Genomic DNA, 18,529 nt, shown 5'->3' on the forward strand with positions numbered 1-18,529 from the left:
TGCAAGGCATTCTTGGAGAACCAGAAGCAATATCTGTTCAGAACCCAGATGCCCCAGTCCTGCATTCGTCATATCCACACCATGTTCAGTGGATTTTATTTCATAACCATTTTCTTCTGTGAGGATTGTCCTTGGAGGAAAATAATAGGGGAAACTATATTGTGTTTTCCAGGAATCCTTCATTGCTCCTGAACACAAGAGCTCCTTGTTTGACCTAAGAGAGGTGAGTGTGGCTCAAACCACCGTGTTGTCTGATTTCATGATCAAAAGCATGGTTCCCTCTTGAGGGATGTGTCCCCTTGACTATCTACAATGCTGTTTGGCCAGGCCACCTCTCAGGGAATCAATGCTGCTCTCTGTTTTCACAGCACCATCAATATATTTTATTTTATTTTATTATTTCGTAAGATTTATACACAGCTTGGTTGTAAATTAAAAAAAAGCAAAGCAGCTTACAAAAAGACAAAAACAAGAAAATCAATTTAAAAATTACAACATACAAAAGTTAAAATACGAAACAGATTAAAGCTACCTCCACATTCCATGCATCTGTTTTTAAGCGAGCGGCAAAAAGAGCACAGCAAAGGCAACCTGCTTGATATCCATCAGCAGGGAGTTCCAAAGTGCAGGCGCTGCAGAAAGGATATCGTGTGGCCCCTGCAGCAGTGCCAATTCCAGCGATGGAAGTATAGGTGGACAGCTCCCTGCTCCAAGGGCCATACAAGACTCAAAGAGGAAGCCACTCTCTTGCTTCGTCACTGATCACTAATGATGCTAATTCTTTAGGGTTTTAAGCATTAAGCATCTATAGCCACATCCACGCCTCTCTGTTTGGCTGAGGTGAAGCATATCCTTAACAAAGATACAGATTTGCTGCTGCTTCTTTTTTGTGAGTGTTTTTTGAGTTACTCCTCTAGAAAATTATAATAACTTTGGCTTGTCAATATTTACAGACTTATTACAGTAAGCCCACAAGTCACACAGGGGTTACGTTCCAGGGATCATACCTAAAGCCAAAATTGCAGTTGTATACGGTAGTTAAAACACATTGGGTTCGATGACAGGTGGGATCGCCAAAGTCTTTCTGCCCCACCCTTTTAAAAATTATTTTGCCAAGCATGTAAAATCGAATATGAGCAGGTTAAATGCATGTAAGTTGCAGTCTTAATGTACTTACTGATTATTTATATATTACATTTACGTCTCACTTTTCCCTCCAAGGAACTCGGGGTGTCATACGTGGTTCTCCTCCTAGATGTACCCTCACAGTAGACCCACTAGGTAGGTTAGGATGAGAGCAAGTGACGGGCCCCCGATATCACACCCAAAGAGCTTAATGGCTGAGAGGGCGAGGATTTGAACTCTGGTCTCCCAGGGCCTAGTCTGACACTCTAACCACGGCACCACCACTGGCCTGTTGTCTGCGTGAAGTACTCTTCCTATGAGACTAAAGCACATTTCTGTGAAATCTTACAAGATGCAAACAGGGTGAAGGAGCAGGTCCCCAGCTGACAGGATGACGGAGTTGATGAGCAGCCCTGTCTCTGAGGGTCGGGACAAGGGGCTTGCAATTCTACACCCAGCAGTGTGCCCCCTTGACCTTAATTGGTCCCACTTGACCTATTAAATCCTGCAGAGAGCCAGGGGTGGTGTCGCGGACAGAGTGATGGACTATGAGCTGAGAGAGACCAGGGTTCAAGTCCCCGCTCCACCAGGAAGCTCACTGGCTGTGACCTCGGGGGCCGGTCACTCTTGCCCTTCAGCCTGGCCTCCCTCACAGGATTGTTGTGGGGATTCATTGAGGAGGTGGGAGAACCACGTATTTCACCTTGAGCTCCGTGGAGGAATAAAATAGATAGCAGAGGAAATATAACTGGTTGGGTCTAAAGCATGTGGCAGGAAAGTGCTGGTTCCACCCCCCTCTGGCTGGTAGCCAATCAGAGAGAGGCTCCAGCCCTCTTGGGGGGATTTCTGGGGGGGCTGCCTGACCAGACTCAGGTCTGGCTCGGCTGTCCATCTCAGCCATAAAGCGCACTGGGTGTGACTTTGGGCGAGTCAATGCCTCTCAGCCTAGCTTACCTCGCAGGGTTGTTGTGGGGACTCAGTGAGGAGGTGGGGAGAAGCATGCACACCGCCTTGAGCTGCTTGGAGAGAAAGGAGGATAGAAATGCCACAAATAAATAAAAAACGAGAGACCCCTGCAAGACTGAAACCCCAGAGAGCCTTTGCTGCGCTGCCTGTCAGTGGCCAGTACTGAGCTAGACGGACAAATGGCCTGATTCAGTGGAAGACTGCTCCCAACGTTGTTGTTGTTGTTCAGTCGTTCAGTCGTGTCCGACTCTTCGTGACCCCATGGACCAGAGGACGCCGGGCACCCCTATCCTCCACTGCCTCCCGCAGTTTGGCCAAGCTCCCAACGTAGACGCATGCAACTTTACTGGGGGAATGAAAGCAGCGGATCACCAGCACAAGGTCATTTGGGCTGCTGAAAGAAGACACAGCGGACGATGCAAACCGTGCCAAATCTCTCCCCCATAGACAGATCCAGGAGCGATGCAGCAAAACAGACCAAGCTGATGCCCAAGGAGATCTGAGGCGTTCCCAGGAAGGTCACGGAGGGAGATGTTTAAAAGCTGAGAGGCCTCAGAAGCTAATTGAGCCTTTGAAACATGAGAAGCGGAGTGCATGGCAGAGAAAGGTGCTGAGGCAGCAAGGTATCTGAGCAGCAGGGACTGATACCTCTCTCTGTCATCTCTAAAGGAGCCTGGTGCTGAGTCAGAGAGAAGGACAAAGAGTTAAGGTTGGGCTCTGGCTGGTGCGGGTAGGGAAACACAATGGGGCTCTGCTACCCAAGGAGGACAGGCCAGTCAGGGGCCACAGCCCCCACCATACATTCAAAGCCCTGCTGTACCACTGGAGTGCTTTAACTGTCAATCCTTCTTCTTCCAAGGGAAGGTGTCCAGAGGAGGGCAACCAAAATGGTCAAAGGCCTGGAAACGATGCCTTATGAGGAACGGCTTAGGGAGCTGGGTATGTTTAGCCTGGAGAAGAGAAGGTTAAGGGGTGATATGATAGCCATGTTCAAATATATCAAAGGATGTCATATAGAGGAGGGTGAAAGGTTGTTTTCTGCTGCTCCAGAGAAGCGGACACGGGGCAATGGATTCAAACTACAAGAAAGAAGATTCCACCTAAACATTAGGAAGAACTTCCTGACAGTAAGAGCTGTTCGACAGTGGAATTTGCTTCCAAGGAGTGTGGTGGAGTCTCCTTCTTTGGAGGTCTTTAAGCAGAGGCTGCTGATTTGCAAGTGTTCATATGTGTGTTCATCCTTCCTGCAGTCCATCTCAATCCTTTCACCTGGTGCAGATGACCCGGGGCCCTCCAGGTGTTGTAGTCCAACTTTGGTAGTGCTTTCTGCCAGGGCACCTGCGCCTTTAACAACTGTCTGGAAAAAAAGAGAAAAAACCAACATTCAACAGGTGCTGCATTTGCGTCCCTATGTGTGGCAAAGGAGACTTGACACCCTGGTTGCTACAAGGAGCTGTGTTGTAGCAACGGCAGCTCCCGGAGTGAGCTGGGCAGCAGCTGACCTCTGCAACCAGGTGCCAACACCTGCCCTGCCCACAGGAGAGTTGTGACTTGCCCTCATGCAGCAGGGAACCTCTGTAAGTTTAGGGTCCAGCTGGCTAATGGGACCATCAGCACTTGATTCTGTCGGCGATGGAGCCGGCAGATGTGACGCAAAGCCCTTTGGAGCCTCTTCCGGAGGACAGGTGAGCACACCTGTTTGCTTTGCGGTTCCGGAGTTTGTGCAGTGCCTCTGGAGGTTGCTGTTTGGAGTGACAGGCGCCTGGCAACCAGTGGAGAGGCTTGTTAATCTGATCTCTGCCAGGGGGTATTTTTTATTTCTGCCCCCCCCCCCCCATGGGATGGTGTGAGGAACATCCAAAGCACGCAGATGGCACTGTATTACCGCCCCTTCTCTGCCACAGTGAGTATTTGGGGCTGCAGGAGGAGGAGGAAGGAGAATCCTTACAGTCTTTCTTTGACGTTGGGGTACTTGCGGCTGGGGCTGAATAAACCGTTTCTGCTGCAATCCTATGTACTTCCATGGGAGGGAATCCAGCTGAGCTCTGTAGGGGCTCCCCTCCGATTTGTCATATATAGTGAGAGTCTGTCCTACCCTGCAAGTCTCTGTTGTTGTCTACCTTCACATTTGTTTAGTGTGAATTAGTGTTACATGCCCCCTCCCCTTCCTTGAGACGTCCAGAAGTAACAGGGGATTTGGTTTAATTTAGCATGGCACTGAGGATTGTTGGTTTGTTTATTTAATAATATTTATATACTATTTGATTGTTTTTTTTTTTAAAAAAAGAACACCACCGAAACAGTTTACAAAAAGCTAAAACAAGAAAAAATTGCCACAGTTCTTTAAAACGCGGAAAAGTTCAATATTAAAACAGATTAAAATTCATTCACATCAACTTTATCAGCATCTGGATGGACATGTCTAAACAAGGATGTTTTTAGCAGGTACCAAAACGAGCACAGCAAAGGCCCCTGCTTGGCATCAATAGGCAGGGAGTTCCAAAGTTCCTAAATGATCAAGTGTCTTTCTAATATCTACTGATGGATGGTGGATGCTAGATTGTTAAATGGATGGATAAGCAGAGCATAGAAAGGAGAAACAGATTCCTGTGAGGGCTGGGTTGAAATGACATTATTAATTATTATTGTTATTACTATTTGCTTGTATCCAACGTGGCACTTAAGTCTCTGGCTCTGTCGGTGCAAGGATTCGCCCTTGCACTCCACCCGCCTCATGCAGCTTCCCCGTGAAGAGGGATTTACTGTAAAACCACTTTGAGAACTGTAGCTCTGTGAAGGGAATCAGCACCCTTAGCACCCTCAACAAACTACAGCTCCCGGCCATGACTGTTCATAAAGATGTACCGTATTTTTCGCTCCATAGAACGCACCGGACCATAGGGCGCACCTCATTTTTAGAGGAGGAAACAAGGAACAAAAATATTTTTCTGATTTTCCTCCTCTAAAAGCCCTGTGTGTGTGTGTGTGTGTGTGTGTGTGTGTTTGAGGATCAGCTAAAAGTTTTGCAGCTTTTTTTGCAAAGGGAAAAGCCCCGGCTTTTTTGAGGATCAGCTAAAAGTTTTGCAGCTGTTTTTGCAAAGGCAAAGGGCTTTTTTTAGGATCAGCTAAAAGTTTTGCAGCTTTTTTTGCAAAGGGAAAAGCCCTGGGTTTTTTTTTTCGAGGATCAGCTAAAGGTTTTGCAGCTTTTTTTGCAAAGGGGGAAAAGCAAAGCTCCTTTTGCAAAGGGGGAAAAGCAAAGAGGAAAAGCCCCATTTTTATGAGGTTTAACTCACATTTCTGAAAAATCTTAAGGAAAGGGAGCCATTTCTACAGTTTCCAGACAGATAATCTAATCAGCCAGTCACATGTCGCTGGGGAAACAAACAACCTCCCTCTGCAGCACATTCAACAATGGAGGCCTCAGCAAGAGGGCGGGGCTGAAAGGGAGCCAGGGACTCTTATCTCTCTCCCGATCTCTTGCTGATCAGCTGCTGAGCCGGGTCCTTTCAACACTCCCTTTTCCTTTGTAAAATAAAAAGCATGATCCTCTTTTGGCCCCTGGGCAATTCAGCTCCAGGGACCACCATTCGCTCCATAAGACGCACAGATATTTCCCCTTACTTTTTAGGAGGAAAAAAGTGTGTCTTATGGAGCAAAAAATAGGTAGGATGCTGCTTTAGCAGTATAGTGCAGAAGGGGCCTGGGTGACCTTGCAGCAGTCACAATCCCTCAGTTTGATCTACCTCAAGGGGCTGTTGAGGGAACAGGAGGGAGGGGAAAGAACCATATAAAGCTGCCTCAAATTCCTTGGAGGAAAAGTGGGAGGAAAGCTCAACAATTCCCTGAGATTCCCTTAGGGAGCTGGGTATGTTTAGCCTGGAGAAGAGAAGGTTAAGGGGTGATATGATAGCCATGTTCAAATATACAAAAGGATGTCATATAGAGGAGGGAGAAAGGATGTCATATAGAGGAGGGAGAAAGGTTGTTTTCTGCTGCTCCAGAGAAGCGGACACGGGGCAATGGATTCAAACTACAAGAAAGAAGATTCCACCTAAACATTAGGAAGAACTTCCTGACAGTGAGAGCTGTTCGGCAGTGGAATTTGCTGCCAAGGAGTGTGGTGGAGTCTCCTTCTTTGGAGGTCTTTAAGCGGAGGCCTGACAGCCATCTGTCAGGGATGCTTTGATGGTGTTTCCTGCTTGGCAGGGGGTTGGACTGGATGGCCCTTGTGGTCTCTTCCAACTCTATGATTCTATGATTCTGGTAACGCACTGGCAGCCATCTGCCAACTGCCATCAGCACACAACCATATCAAAGTGCTGCAAAACTGCCAGCCACCTGCAGCCAAGCCAGGTTCAGGGTCCTTGTATAAATTTACAAAGCCCTTTACAACTTAGGTCCAGGATACCTCAGGGACTGTCTAAACCCGTATACCCCCAGCTTCATCACTCAGATCACTTGCAGGAGCGTCGTGAGGCTTGTTTGACAACGATGAGCAATAGAGCCTTTAGTGTCATTGGCCCGGTCCTGTGGAACTCTCTGCCACTAGAGCAGGGGTAGGCAACCTAAGGCCCCAGGGGCCAGATGCGGCTCAGTCGCCTTCTCAATCCAGCCCGCCGACGATCCAGGAATCAGCGTGTTTTTACATGAGTAGAATGTGTGCTTTTATTTAAAATGCATCTCTGGGTTATTTGTGGGGCCTGCCTGGTGTTTTTACATGAGCAGAATGTGTGCTTTTATTTAAAATGCATCTCTGGGTTAATATATATATATATAGAGAGAGAGAGAGAGAGAGAGAGAGAGAGAGAGTCCGGTCCACCACATGGTCTGAGGGACGGTGGACCGGCCCACGGCTGAAAAAGGTTACTGACCCCTGCACTAGAGATTCAACAGGTGCCTTCTGTGCCAACTTTTACACGCTTACTGAAAACAGGCCTGTAAGACTAGGACTTTCTGCCATGGTTAACTGATACTTGTTTTGAACTTTCTATATGGCTTTTTATGCTTTTACTGTATGTTTATGTTGCTGTAAAGCAGTTTGACTTTTTAAAAAAATGATATAGAGGTATACAGATACAAACAAACAAACAAACAAAGCACAACTGCTGGGGAATGTAGCAAGGCACTGTTGCATTGGGCGAAATGCCCTTCTTCTGAGCTACGCCAATAAAACTCAAGAGACTAGAGGAGCTAGGAGTCCATTTTGTTTTCTTTATTGCAAAGCAATAAGGGTTGCAGTCGAATCGTTTCGCAAATCCGTAACCCCGCCCAAAGGTCTGGTCAGGGGTATTTATAACATTTCAGACAAAGGATTTCAATTTAACCAATGATATTTGATGATATATGCTCAATTTATAGGGGTTCATGTTATCACGTTTTGATGGCCCTCTGGGCCACTGCCACAGCACCACACTGACAGCTGCCACTGTGTTCTGAGTAATGAGGGTCAGGGGTGTGGGTGACAGAAGCCTTTCGCTGACGGTTTTGTCTAGTGATTGCCTTCTGTCTCGCAGATAAATCCAGATGAGTTGCCACCCCCCGATGCTGTGATGGAGATTCTCCCAGAGAAGCGTCCCAGGTAGGTTGGGCCGCTGAAATGACAGGAGGGCAAGCTACTTCCCAATGACCTGCGCAGGACCTGGGTCTAGGAAGGGATGGGGGGGGTCCAATCCATCTCCATTTAAAGGCAAACTCACTCAAATCACACAAAGAATCTGAGAACCAAAGCAGAGCCCATCCTTCAAAACCTGCACGTTCTTCAGATTTTGAAGTGCAATTCTCCAGCCCAGTAATGTGTACAAAAATGCATATGCAGGGGCAAAATGAGAATTTAATAATAATATTATTAATAAATTTTTATTTATACCCCCTGCCCTTCCCGATCCAGAAACCGGGCTCAGGGTGGCTAACAACAGATATAAGACAATGATTAAAACAACTTTAAAAACAGCATAAAAAACAAACATCACTGGGATCACCAGGGCTAACTGGCCAAGTTAGTCTTGCTAGGCCAGTAGGGAGACCAGGGAGGAATTTTAATGTGGGGACCCAGAAAAAAAAGGGAAGCGGAAAAGGAATAGGGGATCAGGCTAGATTGAAGGCCAGGCACAATAACTCTTTCTTACAGGCCCTGCAGAAGGAGGTCAGGTCCCGCAGACCCCTAGTCTCATGGGACAGAGCATTCAACCAGGTTGGAGCCAACACTGAAAAGGCCCTTGCCCTTGTGGAGGATAATCTGGCTTCTTTTGGGCCCGGGACCCTTAAGCTATTGTTATTCGTGGACCTTAAGGTCCTCTGTGGGGCATACCAGGAAAGTGCATAGATTAGTGAAATGACATACAAAAATGCATTATATCAGTGAAAATGGCTTTGCAAAAATTAGGATAAATTTACGCTAAAATGTTGATGCATTTTGATGAGGACCTTTTTAAAAATGCAAACTGGTGTGGAAAGGCAGGGAAATGAGAAAGTGACAGAAACAAAAAATGACATATAGGCTGCTCCCCATTGGCGTGCACTCTATTTGCACATGTGTGGTACAAGCAGAGCCGTCTCATCCATTGGGGCTGGTGGCGCGGCGCGCCAGGGCGCAATGGCCTGGAGGGCGCCTCCGTCCTCCAGCCCCGCTGGCAGTGCCTGCCAGCAGCGCCCTCTGACTCCCGGCAAGGGAGCTGGCCGGCCACGCCACGCCCTCTGGCTGCCCAGCAGAGCACAGGAGCACAGCTGCGCGCGGAGCACGAGCTGCCCGGCTGCGGGCGGGAGCGCGAGCCGGCCGCCCACCCGATGGGGCACAAGCTGCCCAGCCGCGCCGCCCGGCTGCGCCGCGCCATCCGGATGCGCGCGGGAGCGCGAGCCGGCCGCCCTCGCCTCCCGTCCCGGAAGCGCTGGAAGGGCGCGCAGAGCCCCGCGCCGCTCCAGCGCCACGCCCCTCATCCCCCGCTCGCCCACCCCCCTCCCAAGGGGCGGCAAGCGCGGGAGGGAGGCGGCGGAGAGGCGGCATGGCGGGGGCGCCGGAGGGATAGCCGCGCCAGGGCGGCAGATCCCCTTAAGACGGCTCTGGGTACAAGGAAACCAGAAGGGGATCCTGGAAACGGGGAGTCCTCCTGGCTCACAAGGTGACCCTCCCCAGAGCCCAAAGAGGGCATCCTCTTCAGGCCCTGGGGAGGGGTCTCCTCGCAAGCAGCAGGCCTTCCCACCTAACAGCTGGCATGCGAGGAAGCGCAGCCGCAGCTGCTTCCCTGCACATCAAGCTGGGCAAGCCATGCTGTCCCTCCTGCTCATGCGGCTCTGTGGACCAGCAAAGCTGAGCTGATACAAGTGACTCCCCATTTCACTGGTGTGCACGGGGGTTCAGAACGTAACCCCCGTGTAAGTGGAGTTGCTCGTATTTGACCATCTCTACCTGGGTCATGTCTTTGTCACAGACCCAACTGAGAGTTGTGGGCCCAGCGGCGTAGTGACGCCACAACACATTGAATGCACTGCACATGCCCAGAATTTCTGGACATGCTTAGTGGATCCAGCCAGCGCTGCTGCGATCCGGCGAGCAAGCGGTGGGTTGGGCAGCCCCACGAGCCGTTGCTCGCTCGCCACGGGAGCAACTGTGCCGGCCAGATGCATCCGGGCCGGCACTGCTGCTCCCGCAGCGAGCCGGCAAGTGAGCAGCGGCTCGTGGGGCTGCCTCATCCGGACGGGGTGCCAGGCGATGGGGGAGGGGCCGGGGAGTGTCACCCCCCTCCCCTGGAACCCGGGGCGAAGGGCCCCCTACGCCCCACCCTTCCTACGCCACTGTGTGGGCCAAACTGTTTGATAAACACACTTTAAAAGAAGAGGAAGAAGCCGGCTTTAGTTGGTTGTTTTATTTCTGAAGCAGGAGGGGAAGCCTCAGGGCCCTGATCTAGAATGTTCTTCCCATCCAGATTGGCCGCTTCCTTTCTGAGTGCCCCACGCCCCCACCCCCAAGACAGGTTTTAGCCCCCAGGTGTGTTGTTCATTGCAAAATGCACATTCCTGGTGCAAATGCCAGAGTTCTGGAATCAGATAATTCCTTAGCCTGTCCATGTGTGGAAGGCCACAATTCGCCTCCCTCCCTCACAGAGTTCCCTCCATACAAATGATGCCTTCACTGGGAAGGCCCAAGGAAGGTATTCCCAGTACTGACTTATACCTTGTTCTGCCTTTGGCAGGCCCATCATCGAGGAGGTCCAAGAGCCGGTAAGAGATCTAAAGGATTCCTGTTCATTTTATGCTTGTAGGAAGGGTGGGGTTGGGAAGGTGCAGTAAATGAATGCAGAGGTGAAGTAGCAGGTGTGTTTTGTAACAAATGACCCATTTTGCCAGATGGGGCCCATTAGGTTCAACAATTAAAAACAAATTTGATCCATTTTCACATGCTAACCTTACTTTGTGGGGGAACCCCATACAAAGAATTGCAAAAAAAAAAGATGGTAATGTGGAAAAGTTGGGTGGAAACAGGTGCACTGACGTTGGACCAACTGAGGAAGATGAATATTATACTTTTGTTGTTTTAAGACAAAATATCATCTATCAGATGCGGCCCAATGGCAATATCTTCAATTGCAACATCTCCTAACAAGTGTATTTGGGCTGTCAGCCCTTTCAGCTTCCAAGACACCTGAGATATTGGAGCAATTGGACAACTGATTCAAAACTGAAAAACTAACAATTACTTTCTATAGATATTTATCTATATATATATATATAAATGTAAAAGGTGGGTGTTTGTGACTGATCAATCTTCTCCGTAACCGCTTGACCGGTTCTGTTGAAATTTGGACACAACGTTCCATGGCCATATGGGAGTGTTTGTGCGTGCTTACATTGTACAGATAGCACACCTTTCACAGGTAAAAATGTGATTTTATGCAACAACAAAAAATAGCGCTCTCCAGTGGACGACAAAGACCACACACATCATCCCTCTCTTTCCTTTCTTTTCAATTTAACACACTAAGCCACAGCAACGCGTGTCCGGGTCAGCTAGTTAACAATAAATAAGTTCAATATGCAGACTGTAAGAAATGATTGGAATAAAGAATTGGAACTTTCAATACTACTCAGACAGTGGGAATATGTTTTAGCCTCATTGCCTAAGGTGTCAATGGATCTTAAATTAAGACTTATACAGCAGAAGATAATATTTATAATTTATTGGACTCCTTTACAGTTGAATAAAAAAGGATTAGCTAAGATAGCTCAGTTTTGGAGATGTGGCAAGGACAATGTCTCCCTGAAACATATGTTTGTACAGTGTTCTGTACCGACAAATATTGTGAGAAAGTGCTGGAATGTGTAACTATGACTGTGCCTCAGCCTTGTATACCTGAAGGAGCATCTCTACCCCCATCGTTCAGCCCGGACACTGAGGTCCAGCTCCGAGGGCCTTTTGGCAGTTCCCTCACTGTGAGAAGTGAGGTTACAGGGAACCAGGCAGAGGGCCTTCTGGGCAGTGGCGCCTGCCCTGTGGAATGCCCTCCCATCAGATGTCAAGGAAATAAACAACTATCTGACTTTTAGAAGACATCTGAAAGCAGCCCTGTTTAGGGAAGTTTTTAATATTTGCTGTTTTATTGTATTTTTAATATTTTGTTGGAAGCTGCCCAGAGTGGTGGGGAAACCCAGCCAGATGGGCAGGGTATAAATAATAAATTATTATTATTATTATTATTATCCTTTAATCAATGGATTGGTGATATGACATCGCTCACAACCTATGAACAGACTGCTTACAGGCGCAGACTCTGTTTGGATAAATAGGATAACATTTGGACAGAGTTATGGCACTTCCTAGAATCATAGAATTGTAGATGTGGTGGGAACCCAGAGGGTCCTCTGGCCTAAGGTTACCAGATGTCCCCGTTTCCTGGGGACAGTCCCTGGATTTACAAATCAGTCCCCTGACAAAAATCCATCTATTTAGTGGGAAGTTGAAAAGTGTCCCCGGATTCGTTGAAAAAAATCTGGTAACCTTACTCTAGCCCAACTCCCTGCAATTGAGGAACCTCAGCTAAAGCATCCCTGGCAGATGGCCATCAAACCTCTCCTTAAAAACCTCCTAGGAAGGAGGGTCCACCCCCCAGTGGCGGAGCTTCATGCTCCGGCACCGGGGGCGGGGAGCAGGCGGGGGCGGGGCTGGCACGTGTCCCAGGGGCGGGGTGCACCGCCCAAAGGGGCAGGGCACGTGTTCTGGGGGCGGGGCACGCCACCCACAGGGATGGGGTGCGTGTTCGGGGGGCGGGGGGCGCACAGCCTGCGGGGGCGGGTGGAACCCCACCGGGATCACACTGCCTGGGGCACTGCACTGCCATCGCCGCCGCCCCTTCCTTCACCCCTGCCACCACCTTCTGAGGGAGTTCATTCTACTGTCAAATGGCTCTACCACCAGAAAGTTCTTCCTGATGTTTATTTAGCTAGAATCTCCTTTGGGTCCTCCCCACAGAGTAGCAGAAAACAAGCCGGCCTCATCCTCCGCGTGACAGCCCTTCAGATATTTGAAGAGAGCTCCATCTTGGCACTACCTACAAAAAAAAAGCGGTGTGTTCCCACCCACCCCCAACCCCAAGAGGGGTTTACGAAAAGATAAAACAATAAAAGCAAGGGGGGGAATGCAACATCTACCCAAAGTTTAAATGCTAAGACAGGTTATAACTCACATCAACTTTCTAAGCATCTGGGTAGGTTTGTCTAAATAAGAAGGCACTGAAAAGAATACAGGGAAGATTGTGTCGAGTTGTGCTGTGCTGTGTCGTGTGCGATGTGCCTATGCACCGAAAATCTTTGGGAGAACATAAAGCCATTGGAAGCTTTTTAAAACAAATCTATTAAAAGAAAGATGCTGCCCTCTGCAGCAAAGAAGTAGATTTGCAGACACGACCCAGCAAGTAATAAATACTGTAAGCCTTCCCAATTTTCCCATGCTACAACTCACTGTCCTCTGGCCATACTGTCAGGGACTGATGGGTATTAGGGTTGGTATTACATTTCTATCCCACCTTTTCTCCCAAAGGGCAGTAAAAACCAAACTTTTAAAACAATGCATTTTTTAAAAAAACATATTTAAAGCACACCATACAGTCATACCTCGGGTTACAATAGCTGCGGGTTGCGTTTTTTCGCGTTACAAACGCAGCAGACCTGGAAGTGTTTACTTCCGGGTTTCACCGCACGCACAGAAGCATTCTGCGCTGGTCGCGCATGTGCAATATCGCCGCTCGGGTTGCGGACGTTTCGGGGTGCAAGCGGCACCCCGGAACACCTCTACAGTCGGGGGCACTAAATGCTTCTGGAAACCACAGAAGGGGTCTTGTGCTCGGACCCTACTTATGGCTTTCCCACAGGCATCTGGTTGGCCACTGTGAGAACAGGGTGCTGGACTAGATGGGTCACTGGCCTGATCCTGCAGGCTCTTCCTACATGTCTTTCCTCTCCGTTTGGCAGCCTGTAAGCAAGCACCCTACTGGGCACCCATCCATTCCCCTGCTGGGGGGCTGAGGCCTTCAGCTCTGATGCCTGGGCCGTGAGTCATATCAGGATACTGCCATACACAGAGATCTCCAGCAGGCTTCCTCGTCACCCTCCAGAAGGACAGGCATTCTCCCCCTCTCCAGAATTCCAGGCAGTCAATCTCCCTGTTCTGCAAGCAAGCAAACAAACCAAGCTTATCTCTTGGCATCCCATCGAAAGCTGAGGCAAGGCCGGGTGCCTGTGAGGTCAGCAGTCTGGCACAGAGGCAACTCTGTCATGGCCGCCCCAGTCTCCAAGTGCCCTCTCACCCCCACTGCCAAGGCAAACTGCTGCTCACATGTTTATTTCTGCCTTCCATTTCCCATGATCCGCTTTGGACTCCCTTCTGCCTCCACAGAAGCAGGAAATTGGGCTGCTATTTAGTGTGAGGCATGGGGAAAGGATTTGCATTTCAAGGCAAAGCTGCCTAATTAGTCGTTTTGGGGCGACTTCTGGGTCCACTCCTGTCGCTTGAGGCTCAAGGAAGTAACCTCAGTAGCACAGATTGCCTCAACTTTGACTGGTGGCCCAGCTGCGCCCCTATTTGGACAGGGGTCGCCTAACTTCAGTTGTCTATGCTGTGGTGACGGACAGGATCAATTACTGCAATGCATTGGGCACTGTTGTTGTTGTCCAGTCGTTCAGTCGTGTCCGACTCTCCGTGACCCCATGAACCAGAGCACACCAGGCACCCCTATCCTCCACTGCCTCCCGCAGTTTGGCCAAACTCATGCCAATCGCTTCGAGAGCATTGGTCATAGGGCTGCCTTTGCAAACAGTTCAGAGACTACAGCTGGTGCAGAATTCTGTGGCCAGAGTGCTGGCCAGGGCAAGGCTTTGTTGTTCAGTCGTTCAGTCTGAAGTTTGGCATCTGAGACCCTTGTCTGTGTGACCCCTTCAAGGCAAATGCAGAGGCGGGGGGAGACGTGAGAATGGGCCTTTTCAGTGCTGGCCCCCCACTTGTGGGATGCCTTCCCCAGGGAGCCACGTACCTTCACTATCTCCTTCTAGGCAGCATGGAAAACGCTTCCCAGACTTTTGGCCCTTAATTTTGAGGGGTTTAGCTATTTGTGCCCTCTTTCACTGTCCAGAATGGGTTAGACCTGCCTTTGATATGTATGGATGTGGTTTTAGGTTTTTATTTTTGTTTCATGCTGGTTTTAATCTTTGTGCTATTTTGTAAGTTGCTTTGGGTTGCCTTTTATAAAAGAAAAGCAACAAATAAGTGCAATTAAATTATATTATTATTATTATTATTATTATTATTATTATTATTATTATTATTATTCACACTTTCCAAAACAATATGTGAATCAAAACACAGCCATTCTTCAACATTCACACCTCCCCAATTTTGCAATGCAGTTCTCCAGCCAAAGTGTGTTCCAAAGTGCATATACTGAGGTGAGGTGTGCCTTCAAAATGCACGTTTTAGCATGGGAAAACCTTTAAAAATGTGCCATGTTAGGGGGAAACGGTTTGCTTAAATGTGTGCATATGGCAAAATTGCATTAAAAACATGTGTATATTAGCAGAAATTTGCTGATGAGTTTGCCAAGTGATGTGGAGAACTGAACTTAAGGTTGGAAAAATTAGAACGTTGACAGACTTGCCCGTCCTTATTTAGGGCCGATTTGGAATTTATTCTAATCCAGGAGGATCTCAGTTTCCGGCACCAACCTTAGGGATATGTGTAAGAACACAAAGCTTGCACTTTGCCTCTCTCATATCTGCTTTTGCGCCTACTTGCTTTCTATAGCAGGATGGGTCACTATCTTCATTCGGAGAAAAGCTGCAGGTGATTGGGAAAGGATCTTGCACTGTGTGGGAGGAAGGACAAGGCCCCTCTGCTGCGATTCTGCTGACCTTTTCGTGTGCAAACCACTTGCCTTTTGCTGAGAGACAAGCGGGAGGGAGGGAAAGAGGGAGGAGGGAGAGCAGTGTGGCTTGGAACAAGGAGGCAAGGTCACTCTCGTGCTGCAGGGTAGGATCTCGCTGAACCAAAACAGCTGTTGATCTGACACGGGAGGAGTGTGCAATCTGGCCAAGGTTAGAGGCAGTTGGGGAGGAGAATCCTTTTTAGATTGCTTACCTCGTGAGGGACGCAGGTGGTGCTGTGGGTTAAACCACAGAGCCTAGGGCTTGCCAATCGGAAGGTCGGCGGTTCGAATCCCCGTGATGGGGTGAGCTCCTGTTGCTCCGTCCCAGCTCCTGCCCACCTAGCAGTTTGAAAGCACACCAGTGCAAGTAGATAAATAGGTACCGCTCCGGCGGGAAGGTAAACGGTGTTTCCGTGCGCTGCTCTGGTTCGCCAGCAGCGGCTTAGTCATGCTGGCCATATGACCTGGAAGCTGTACGCCGGCTCCCTCGGCCAGTAACGCAAGATGAGCGCCGCAACCCCAGAGTCGGACACAACTGGACCTAATGGTCAGGGGTCCCTTTATCTTTACCTCATGAAAACAGAGGACAAGCCCTACAGCTAGATCAGGCCAAATGCTTGTCTTGTTCTCATAGTGGCCAGCTGGATGCCTCTGGGGAGCCCACAAGCAGGCCAGGCCTGACTGCAAGAGCAGCGCTCCCCAGTCTTGTGGTTCCTAGCAAATGGCATTCAGAGGCATACCACCTCCCATGTTGTTGTTGTTCAGTCATTCAGTCATATCCGACTCTTCGTGACCCCATGGACCAGAGCACGCCAGGCACTCCTGTCTTCCACTGCCTCCCGCAGTTTGGCCAAACTCATGTTAGTAGCTTTGAGAACACTGTTCAACCATCTCATCCTCTATCGTCCCCTTCTCCTTGTGCCCTCCATCTTTCCCAACATCAGGGTCTTTTCTAGGAAGTCTTCTCTTCTCATGAGGTGGCCAAAGTACTGGAGCCTCAACTTTGGGATCTGTCCTTCTAGTGAGCACTCAGGGATGATTTCTTTAAGAATGGATAGGTTTGATCTTCTTGCAGTCCATGGGACTCTCAAGAGTCTCCTCCAGCACTATAATTCAAAAGCATCAAAAGCATTCGGCAAGTCTTTTGCCTTTTTGCAAATCCACCATGTGAAAAAAGTGCCTTCATTATCTTTACATTTACAACATCTTTTGGGGGAATTTTATACATCTTTGCAATCTTTACCGGAGTTAAATACCAGCGATACATCATTTGCATATAATATTCTTTCAATATACTACACACCGTAAATTTCAAATCCTCTTTCCACAGCTTTCCCCATGACTCAAGTGGGATATTATATCCCAAATCCTTTGCCCATTTTATCATTACATCTTTAACCTCCAGTTACAGGTAGGTAGCCGTGTTGGTCTGCCATAGTCAAAACAAAATAAAAAAATAAAAAAAATCCTTCCAGTAGCACCTTAGAGACCAACTATGTTTGTTCTTTGTATGAGCTTTCGTGTGCATGCATGTATCTGTAGAAGTGTGCATGCACACGAAAGCTCATACCAAAAACAAACTTAGTTGGTCTCTAAGGTGCTACTAGAAGGAATTTTTAATTTTTAATTTTTTATCTTTAACCTCCTCATCTTTCGTCTCCCATTCCAACAGTAGTTTATAATAATGTTAATAATAATTTTTCACTATTCTCCAACAGTTCTTTTTCATACTTTGAGAATTCCTTCCCAAAGCCTTTTCCCTTATCACTTCTGAATATGTCATTTAGTTGGTGGTATTGTAACCAATCTGTTAACAGGTGGTTTATTTCTCCATACTCTTTTACCTTCAATTTATTTTCCACCTCTGTTAACAGATCTTTGTACCTAGGCCAATTCTTTTTCATGTTTATTTTTTTCATGAATGTATTGCCAAGACTGCTATTTATGTTTGAATCAATACCCGTAATCAGAGGAGCGGAACACTTCAAACAATGGGAAAAAAAATATTTTTAAATTTGTCTGGCAGGGGGGAAAGCCCAGAATAATATATAAATTATTAATGGATGAAAAACAAAAAGATTGGTTCTCACTGCCAGACCTGAAATTATATTATGAAGTGTCCTGTCTTTGCTGGTTGCGGGAACGGGTACCATTAAAGAATACGGATATACTGGATTTAGAAAGATATGATAACAGATATGGATGGCATGCTTATCTATAGTATGAGAAAGTAAAAATCCACAAGGGATTCCTGAACCACATTGTAAGAAAATCATTTTTTATCACTGAGATCCTTCCCCACGATGTTAAATCCATCCTTCTCCATAGCTCTTTTAATTCCATTCCACACGTTTACATAATTATCTTTTAAAATGTTTCTGTTTCTGTTTGTTAACCATATCCCTAGATACTTTACTTTCTTTACTACCACTAAATCCGTTTTTTGCTTAAATTCATTTTTCATTTGTTCTGACATATCCTTCAATAACGCTGTTGTTTTATTTTTATTAAGCTTGAAACCTGCTACTTGTCCAAATTTATCTATCTTTTTTACCCTTGGTATATTTTCTAAGGGTTGTTCCACAGTTATAACCAGGTCGTCCGCAAATGCTTTTAACTTGTACGCTTTGCTCCCTAATGTAATTCCTCTTATGCTTTCATCCAGTCATATTCCTTGTCACTGTTTCTAATACTAAAATAAACAATAATGGAGACAGAGGGCATCCCTGTCTCGTTCCCTTAGTTATTATACATTTTTCAGTTAATACGTTGCTTACTATTAAGTTCGCCTGTTGTTCAGAATAAATTGCACTTATACCTTTCATAAATGTCCCCTTCCAATGTACAACAAAACCTGTCCATCCAAACTGCACCAATGAAAATAAGAAGCTCTGGGTAACGTTTGTCTAAACAAGTTAAGGGGTGACATGATAGCCATGTTCAAATATATCAAAAGATGTCATATAGAGGAGGGTGAAAGGTTGTTTTCTGCTGCTCCAGAGAAGCGGACACGGGGCAATGGATTCAAACTACAA

This window comes from Lacerta agilis, chromosome 9, assembly GCF_009819535.1.
Source record: "Lacerta agilis isolate rLacAgi1 chromosome 9, rLacAgi1.pri, whole genome shotgun sequence".
Taxonomy (NCBI): domain Eukaryota; kingdom Metazoa; phylum Chordata; class Lepidosauria; order Squamata; family Lacertidae; genus Lacerta; species Lacerta agilis.